The 6722-nt window shown below is 43.3% G+C and overlaps 1 protein-coding gene across 2 annotated transcripts in view; it reads left to right on the top strand.

Annotated features, from left to right (window-relative positions):
• Positions 1 to 6214: 6214 nt before the first annotated feature.
• The window catches only part of GPR161 (G protein-coupled receptor 161), a 50222-nt gene continuing 49714 nt past the window's right edge, over positions 6215 to 6722 (top strand). Inside the window, exon 1 of one of the 2 annotated variants that reach the window (XM_019808896.2) lies at positions 6215 to 6421. The gene's annotated coding sequence lies outside the window, so the exon portion shown is untranslated. Of the gene's footprint in view, positions 6422 to 6451; positions 6635 to 6722 lie in introns of those variants that run through there. The other variant, XM_034666689.1, reaches the window with a different exon arrangement.

The raw sequence follows: 6722 nt of genomic DNA, 5'->3' as shown, positions 1-6722 counted from the left end.
TCTTTGAAAAACTTGCCTGGGTTTAACCAACAATTGACACAGATAATCCACATTCCTGAAAGCAAAAGCTTTTCTTTTTCTTTTTTTTTTTTTTTTAAATATTTTATTTATTTATTCGACAAAGATAGAGACAGCCAGCAAGAGAGGGAACATAAGCAGGGGGAGTGGGAGAGGAAGAAGCAGGCTCATAGCAGAGGAGCCTGATGCGGGGCTCGATCCCATAACGCGGGGATCACGCCCTGAGCCGAAGGCAGATGCTTACCGCTGTGCCACCCAGGCGCCCCGCAAAAGCTTTTCTATAGAAATTTTCGAATACCTATTATCTCTGATAATTTTGGATTCTTCTTTCTCTTTTGCCATCCTGTATACACACACGCCCTGTTCTCTCACTCTCTAATACGAGGCAGAGAGCGCAAGGAGATAAGACGGCTTCTAGCGAGTTTGTAGCCACGGACTCATGGATGGCTTCACCCACAGGGACAGGGCCCAGAGCGCACCCATCCCTGGGAAACCAGCTTGTGGATACATTGCTCCCTCTTCTTCACACGTGGTTTTCAGTGCATTAGGGCTAGTTTATCAGCCATGTTGTGTCCATGTCTTCTTTTGTAAGAACAGGAATGGTACGAAGGCAGAAGAGAAAACTGCTTACATGCATGATATCACAAAAGAAGGGAGAACTAAGGGGAGGGCTTGGAGGCTTGTCTCCACGTTATGGCTCCCAGTTCATGCAGCAGGATCCCTGGATGGGGCGGCGGGGGTGTGCTCGGCAAGATGCGGACTTCTGGTGTGCCGCCCAGACCTCACACACTCGTGAGAGAGGTGAGTCTTAAGCCTAATGCACCCTTTTAAAATAACAGGTATTTTGTAACAAACTTTTAGTATCTTGGAATGGAATTCATAAGAACACAATCTACCTACATACAGAATTTTGAAACCATGAGTATTAATAATAATGGGAAGTGATTACATCACTCTTCCGTCCATAACTTTCATCGCATCCAGAGAAAAGCCAAGGGATCTGAAAGACCTTGTACAATCTGGTCTCCTGTTTCCTCTCTGAACTCATATCCTATTTCTCTACCCCTTAAGTGGGCTTCTCAAGCCACACTGGTCTCCTCACTATCTCTGAAACAGTCTAGCTAGGTTGCCTCCCCAGGCCTTTGCACTGCCTTTTCTCCATGCCTGAAACACCCTTCCTTAGATGCCTACCAGGCTGACTCCTTAACTTCAAGTGTTTTCTCAAAAGATACCTTCTCAGTGAAGCTTTCCCTGCTGGCCCTATTCAAAATTTCAAGCCCCATTCTTACTCCTGTACTTCATTTCTCCTTCCTGGCTTTATTCCTTTTCTTTTTTTTTAAGAGCTTTATCACCATCTAAAATAGAATGTAGTTTGCTTTTTTTATTGTGAATCCCTCACCCAAATGTAAGATCCATGATGGCTTGGATTGTTGTGTTTCTTGTGTACGATTGTAATTTTTGGGCAGGGAGCTGGCATATGGTACTCAGAAAACTGTTGTTGAATGAATGAATGAATGAATGAATGAATAACAACAACGTAATGCTCATTTCAGTATGTAAACCCCACTAGATGACACCGTGAAGTGGTCAGACACTTGAAGTTATAGATAGAATCACTGTGAATGTGACGTATATAAATGCAGACCGGGTCACTGAACTTGAATTGGCAAATCTGATACCCTGAGTAGCATTGTTAACAGGGATGTGATTTTCCAAACTAGTGAACAAGTCTTGGTGAGGTTTGAACAAATCAAAGTACACTCTTTCTTTAATTTACACAGGAATAGCCTTCCTGGATACATCGGTATATAACAAAACTATGCAAAAGAAAAAAAAAAACCCTCTGTGCTTAGATGTAAATAGTTAGACTCTAGACTCAGAAAATAACAAAGCTTTTTTGTGGGCCTTCCAAAAGTCACATGTAAAAGGAACTGTTCTCCTTGTCATGCACTTCAAGACATCTGGTATCCTTGGCCCTGTCCACTAAATGTCTGGAGTACCCCCTAATCATTGTGACAATCCCAAAATGCCCCCAGAGATTTCTAACATGTCATATTGAGGGCCACTGGGTTAGATGCTTTCTGTTCCAAATAACAGAAATTAAGCCCACGGTGGCTTAATAAAGTAACATTTACTGCCTCCTACAACTGATTAGTCCAAGGGTACATCAACTTCAGGGAAGGCCTCACCAAGGATCAAATGACTTAACTGAAATTCTAAATTATTAAATTTATATTTAAATTCTACTGAATTCTACTTAAACTCTACGATTTCTCACTCTGTTCCTTAAAGGTTGGTTCCACCACCCAGCATTCTCAGCAAAATGTCCCTGGGGCTTCATCCTGACCCAAGAGTCCTGTGGCCAATCTCCATCCCCGAACCAAGCATCTGTCTGGAAAAGGTAGGAAATGCTGACAATCACAGCCCACCTCTGGAGCGAGGGGGAGAGGTCATCCCATGCAAACCTCATGACTGGGCCCCAGCAGGAAGCAATGATTCCCCAAAGGAAATTTGAGGGCACACTCCCCACAGGAGAGGGACTGGGTGCGGAACAGCAAACAGCAGCTCTCCCCAACTCCGGCCTAATCAGTCTCTCCAGGAGTAGCTCCTGAAACAGCATTTTAACAAATTCCACAAGGGATTCTTGTTATTGTCAAAGAGCTTTATCCAGACATAATTCACATACCGTAACTTTCATCCATTTGAAATGTACGAGTCACTGGGTTTTAGGATATTCACAGCCTTGTGCAATCAGCACTGTAACCTAGTTTTATAACATTTTCACTGTGTCTAAAAGGAGCTCTGTATCCATTAGCAGTCACCTCCCTTCCCACCCCACCCCAGCCCTAGGCGATCATTAATCTTTCTGTCCCTGTGTATTGACCTCTCTTGGCAATTTCATATAAATGGACTCACACAATATGCGGCCTTTTCTGTTTGTGACTTCTTTCACTTAGCCTCACATTTTCAAGTATCAATCCACATTGTAGCGTGTGCCAGTACCCCATTACTTTTTATGACTGAGTAATATTCCACTGCATGGATAGAGCACATTTTGTTTTCAACCCGTCAACCGATGGGCAATTGGGCTGTTTCCACTTTTTAGCTATTGTGAGTAATGCTGTCACGAGCATTCGTCTGTAGATTTTTGTGTGGATGTAGGTGTTTCTTTCTCTTGCTTTAATACCTACAAGTGGAATTGCTGGGTCATATGGAAACTTTATGTCTAACATTTTGAGGAACTAACAGACTATTTTCTAAAGTGGCTGCCTTATTTTACATTCTCACCCACAGTGTACAGGGTTCTAACTCCTCCAAATCTTCCACAATACTGGTTATCATCTTTTTCATTACAGCCGTCTTAGTGAGTGTGAAGTGGAATCTCATTTCTGTCATTGTTGCTGTTGTTTTTAAGATTTTATTTATGTATTTGATAAAGAGAGAGCAAGAGAGCACAAGCAGGGGGAGCGGCCGAGGGAGAGGGAGAAGCAGGCTCCCCACTGAGTACAGAGCCCGATGCGGGGCTCGATCCCAGGACCCCGGGATCATGACCTGAGCCGAAGGCAGATGCTTCACCGACTGAGCCACCCAGGCGCCCCGCATTTCTGTTTTGATATGCCTTTCCCTAATGATTAATGATGTCCAGCATATGCTTAGAGGCTCTTTCTATACCTTCTTTGGAGAAATGTCTGTTTAGATCCTTTATCCTTTTTAAAGTGGATTGTTTTTNGCATTTCTGTTTTGATATGCGTTTCCCTAATGATTAATGATGTCCAGCATATGCTTATAGGCTCTTTCTATACCTTCTTTGGAGAAATGTCTGTTTAGATCCTTTATCCTTTTTAAAGTGGATTGTTTTTCTTTTTAATGAGGTATAGGAGTTATTTGTAGGTTCTGGATGCAAGTTCTTTATCAGACATACGATTTGCAAATATTTTATCCTACTCTGTGAGTTGTCTTTCATTTTCTTGATGGGGTCCTGGGAAGCACTAAAGCTTTTAATTTTGACAAAATCCAACACATCAAACCTCTCTTTAATCACCTGTGCTTTTGGTATTGCATCCAAGAAATCTCCAAGGGACTCTTATCTATCCTAAAGTTTTTAACTAGACGCCCCTGAAGACATACCTCATTTTTTAAATTTTTTCATTTAATTTATTTAAAAAGTTGCCCCTGGTCCTATAGTGGTAGGACATAGATATGATTCCTGTTCTCATGGAGTTCGCATGGTGGCATACTCTAGGCAGATAAATAGAACAAATCAGATATATTTTACATTGAGATAAATTTTATATAGAAAAAGAATAGGGAGCCCTGAGAGAGAGTAGAGGTTAGAGAACCTCTTTTAGACTGGGCAGGGAAGACTTCTTTGAGGAGGTGACACTGAAGTTGATACATGAAGGGTAAGAAGGAGTCAGCCTGTGAAGAGTAGGGGAATAATATTTTATGCAGAATGGACAGCATACTTCACGATTTGGCTTTGACTAGTTTTATGTGGACTAGTGGATTAGAAAGAGACTTTATTTTAAAGATGTCTTGCCATATGCAGATTCTTCAACCAGCATTTAGTATTCACTTGGACAAAGCCTCTCATTATCTTAGTTCAGAAGTCTTTTGGGGACCCCAAAAGGGAATGACTTATGAAAGTGACTTGGAAAAGAATGACTATGTATCTCTCTCTTCTTTTCTTGAAAAATTNACTTGGACAAAGCCTCTCATTATCTTAGTTCAGAAGTCTTTTGGGGACCCCAAAAGGGAATGACTTATGAAAGTGACTTGGAAAAGAATGACTATGTATCTCTCTCTTCTTTTCTTGAAAAATTTCTCACACAAAATCCATGCCATGTTTTTCACACAACTGTCACCTCTACAGTGATATTTAGTGAAATAATTGATAATTTTTCTTTCTTCGCTCTGCATCTAAGTGACTACTGCTCACAGCTCAATATTAGCTCCAGAAGGAAAAAAAAAATCTTAAGAGAGCAATTGAAAAAATGCATTTGTTGGCAGCAATTTCTATTCTTGAATGCACAGTAAGTTCTGAGCTTATGAGCTATGGGAAGAAAAGCCTTTGTGATAAATAATATATTTGATAATGAGCAGCAAGAGGAAAAAAAGGCTTTCAGTTGAAGAGGTCAAAATGAAATAGAATAAGTATGGGAAGGGCATCTTTTGCAACATGGGTGCACGTGGAGGTGAAAATCCATAATTGTTTTTCTTGTTCTCTCCGTGCGAGTCTATGGCATATCTTCTCAGACCTTTCTTAAATGCCAACTTTCAAAAGGGCTTAGCTCTCAGCTCTCAGGCTTTATGGCACCAGGTGATTTACTTACATTATCTCACTTCATCTTTTTCAGCTCAACAGATAGGCAGATATGAGTATGCCTATTTCATATATGAATAAGCTGAAATTCAGAAAGGTTTAAGAACTCCCCCAGGGTCACAAAGATTAGCCAGGGCCAGAGTCAATGCAAATTAAAACACATACACACACGCACACACACACACACACACAAAATCAAAACCCAAAAACCCAAAAAAACAAAAAACAACAAAGCAGGGATTTCAGAATAAAAGTCTAAAATAATCTTGAGAACAAACAGCTTTCAGCTCCTTCTTGCATCTGGCTTTCTGGTGACCTAGCCTCTGAGAGGAGTTTCGGCTTCGGGTTTTGGACCAAATAAAGCAACTATCCCATAGGAATATTAAGGCATCCATTAACTTTTTTTTCCTCCCTATTATCCCATTTGTCCCTGAAGACAAGCTGGGTGTTTGGTAAGTGCTAGATAGTGAATTACTGCTCTAAATGGTGCTTCAGTGGCCTAATGATGAGGGAGCAGCTCCCACAGCGCCAACCTGTAGGTAAAAGAATAATTAACGCAGTCATCAAAGCAGATGGATTTCAGAGGAATTCGAATCCTGCCCTGGGTGTAGCATCAGTTTCTGCTGGAGTTCGGTGAACTGGGCTTTGTAAATTCTTTCCTGACTCTCTTGCTACCCTGTGTTCTCTTCCTTCCTCCCTCCTTCCCTCTTTTCTGGAGCTCGCCTTTGGCTTCAACTTTTCTTCCCCTTATTTAGACTGCTGCGTAGAAAACGCAGGAGGCTAAGGCCGGCTCAGAACGTGGGCAGTGAGGAAGGGGGAAAAACATGAAAAGGAACTGCTCTGTCTCTCCGAGCTGGCAGCGCCCTGGTCTGTGTGTTGTAATCATTGCTCCTCGGGCTTTTGGTTCAGAGGGAGAGTGGCGGAGCATTGCAAAGATCTGTTTACATTCACCCTCCCACTCGAGGGCTGTGGGTTCCTCAAAGGCTGGCTGCGCGGTGGATTCCCTGCGATATTTCCAGGGCGCAGGACGGTGCCTGGCACCAGGCAGATGTTCCTAGACGTCGGTAGGATGAATGAAAGGTGAGCAGGAAAGGCAAGGCCAGGAGTAGGGCGCGAGATGGGAGGAGGAGGAGGACGGGGCCGTGCGGAGCCCACGGGAAGAATCCGAAAGTACGAGTGCGAAGGAGAGAAATGAAAAAGGGGACGTCCCAACGGCTGGAACTGGGACGGAGCGACGGGGTCAGGGAGGGCCCGAGCAGGGGCCACAGGCGCGAAGCGGGGCGACCCGCGAGGGTAAGGACGAGACAAAGAGCAGCGGGCGAGGCTGCTCGTGGGAAGAGACGGGCAGAAGGGGAGTGGGGGGGGCGGGCGGCTGCGGAGC

The sequence above is a fragment of the Ailuropoda melanoleuca genome, chromosome 8 (assembly GCF_002007445.2).
Source record: "Ailuropoda melanoleuca isolate Jingjing chromosome 8, ASM200744v2, whole genome shotgun sequence".
Taxonomy (NCBI): domain Eukaryota; kingdom Metazoa; phylum Chordata; class Mammalia; order Carnivora; family Ursidae; genus Ailuropoda; species Ailuropoda melanoleuca.
Note: the sequence above shows the minus strand (reverse complement) of the source record. Positions and strands in the feature narration are given on the sequence as shown.